The 2978-nt window shown below is 59.1% G+C and overlaps 1 protein-coding gene across 1 annotated transcript in view; it reads right to left on the bottom strand.

Moving 5' to 3' along the window:
- LOC102034479 (transducin-like enhancer protein 1) overlaps positions 1 to 2978 on the bottom strand; it is a 12533-nt gene that overhangs the window by 6629 nt on the left and 2926 nt on the right. The gene's annotated exons all lie outside the window — the stretch shown is intronic.

The raw sequence follows: 2978 nt of genomic DNA on the forward strand, positions 1-2978 counted from the left end.
CCCCTGCCAGCTTCCAGAGCCCCATGGCCCCCCCTGCCAGCTTCTGGGGCCCTATGGCACCCCCTGCCAGCTTCTGGGGCCCTATGGCATCCCCCTGCCAGCTTCCAGAGCCCTATGTTCCTATGGCACCCCCTGCCAGGGACAGAACTGAGCCCTGGATTTCCCTGCCAGGACCTTGGGCACATCTGCCATGCTCCAGGGACAGAACTGAGCCCCGGATTTCCCTGCCAGGACCTTGGGCACATCTGCCATACCCCAGGGACAGAACTGACCCCTGCCAGGACCTTGGGCACACCTCAGGGACAGAACTGACCCCTGGATGTCTCTGCCAGGACCTTGGGCGCACCTCCCATGCCCAGGTGAGTGCCAGGGCGAGGGGGCACGGCTGGGGTGGGCACACAGAGCCAGGGACTCTCCCTGCTGCCCTCCAGAGCAGCTGCTCTGCTCCTGCCAGCCCCAAAGCACAGAAACAAATCTGGCACCTGCCCTCACTTCCCCTTCTGAGGAGGGGAGGAAAAAAAAGAGAAAGAAAAGAAAGGAAGAGGAGGAGGAGGAGGGGGGAGAGCGAGGAGATTTGGCAGCCGGCAGTTCTGGGAAGGATTTAGCTGTCTCCCGGGGCCGGCAGTGATGGATTCTCTTCCCTAATGCACTGATGGGCAGCAGCTCCTTGGGGAGAGCTGCCTCCAATTCACTCGCACTCGTTAATGTGCAATTTACTGGCACTTTAACGCTCTCAGCATGAAAAACGATCGCGCTGTTTGCAGCCCCCCCCCAGCCACCAGCACCGGCGTCGCCTCCCCTCCGGCTCTCGGTGAGCGAGTCCAAGGCCAGGCAGATTCGGGGAGGTGCTTTTATAGAAAGCTACAGGCCCCTTTCCACGCCAAAAAACAAAGCAACAATAAAAAAAAAAAAATAAATTAACGCCTCCTGCTCGTTCTTGTTTTGACCCCCCCCTGCCAAGGCTGGGGCTGCCCGCAGAGCTGCAGCAGCACAGGCAGCCCCCAGCCCCATTTCCCCTAAAGCAAACCCCAAACCTTGGCCCTTGATGAGCATCTGGGGACACGGGACAGCAGGGACAGAGGCATGGCACAGCCAGCCCCATTTTCCCCCAAAAAACCCAGAGAAAACCCCAAACCTTGGCCCTTGATGAGCATCTGGGGACACGGGACAGCAGGGACAGAGGCATGGCACAGCCAGCCCCATTTTCCCCCAAAAAACCCAGAGAAAACCCCAAACCTTGGCCCTTGATGAGCATCTGGGGACACGGGACAGCAGGGACAGAGGCATGGCACAGCCAGCCCCATTTTCCCCCAAAAAGAACTAGAGAAAACCCCACACTTGGCCCTTGGTGATGAGCACCTGGGGACACAGGGCACAGCAAGGACAGAGGTACAGCACAGCCAGCCCCCAGCCCCATTTCTCCTGAAACAAACCCAGAGAAAACTCCACACCTCAGCCCTATTTTGCCCCAAAGAAACCCAGAGCAAAACCCCAAACCTCAGCCCCGTTTCCCAATGGGGTGTCAGCCCCATTTTCCCCCAAAAAGAACTAGAGAAAACCCCACACTTGGCCCTTGGTGATGAGCACCTGGGGACACAGGGCACAGCAAGGACAGAGGTACAGCACAGCATGGCCTCAGCTTCATTTCCCCCAAAAAAAATCCAGAGAAAACCCCAAACCTTGGCCCTTGGTGATGAGCACATGGGGACAGGGAACACAGCAAGGACAGAGGTACAGCACAGCCAGCCCCCAGCCCCATTTCCCCCCAGAAAAACCCAGAGCCAAACCCCACACCTCAGCCCCATTTTCCAATGGGGTCTCAGACCAATTTTCCCCAAAAAAACCCAGAGAAAACCCCAAACCTTGGCCCTTGGTGATGAGCACATGGGGACAGGGGGCACAGCAAGGACAGAGGTACAGCACAGCCAGCCCCCAGCCTCATTTCCCCCCAAAGAAACCCAGAGAAAATCCCACACCTCAGACTCATTCCCCCCTAGATAAACCCAGAGAAACCCCCACACCTGGCCCTTGGTGATGAGCACCGGGTTCATGGGGCACAGCAGGGACAGAGGCACAGCACAGCCCATGGCCATGGGGGCTCTGGGGCAGCCAGCAGCGCTCAGGACCCGCCCGTGCCCGTGAGCAGGGCAGGATTTGGGGCAAGGGGAGGAGGCACAGAGCCGATCCCCCCCAGGGCAGCGCCGAGCCGGTTCCCGTTGTGTTCCCACACAATGGCCGCTGGCTGTCAGAGCACACTCAGGGCCCTTGTTAAAAGTGCCGACAGCTCCCTGGCCAGCGGCCAGCGGCACCTGGGGCTGGCAGAAAACACAGCCTGAGAGAGCTGGGAGGGAACAGCAGCCAGAGGAGAGCAGCTCGCAGCTCTGCAGGGCCGGGCAGACCCTGGGCACGCTGCCCCAAGCCCCAAAGAGCTCCTGTCCATCCTGGTGGGGAGGATGGAAACACCACAGAGCCAGCACAGGGATGAGAGGAGGGGGCAGAACCCAGACACCCCTCTGATCCTCCAGAGGAGACCAAGGGCTGAAGGGTCTCAGAGACAGGAATGACCCCAGAACTGTCCTAGGGACAGAATCAACCCCAGAACTGTCCCAGAGACAGAAATGACCCCAGAACTGCCCCAGGGACAGAACTGACCCCAGAACTATCCTAGGGACAGAAATGACCCCAGAACTGTCCCAGAGATCCCCAGAACTGTCCCAGAGATCCCCAGAACTGTCCCAGGGACAGAAAGAACTGTCCCAGAGATCCCCAGAACTGTCCCAGAGATCCCCAGAACTGTCCCAGAGATCCCCAGAACTGTCCCAGAGATCCCCAGAACTGTCCCAGAGATCCCCAGAACTGTCCCAGAGATCCCCAGAACTGTCCCAGAGATCCCCAGAACTGTCCCAGAGATCCCCAGAACTGTCCCAGAGATCCCCAGAACTGTCCCAGAGATCCCCAGAACTGTCCCAGGGACAGAA

This window comes from Geospiza fortis, unplaced genomic scaffold (genome assembly GCF_000277835.1).
Source record: "Geospiza fortis unplaced genomic scaffold, GeoFor_1.0 scaffold241, whole genome shotgun sequence".
Lineage (NCBI taxonomy): Eukaryota > Metazoa > Chordata > Aves > Passeriformes > Thraupidae > Geospiza > Geospiza fortis.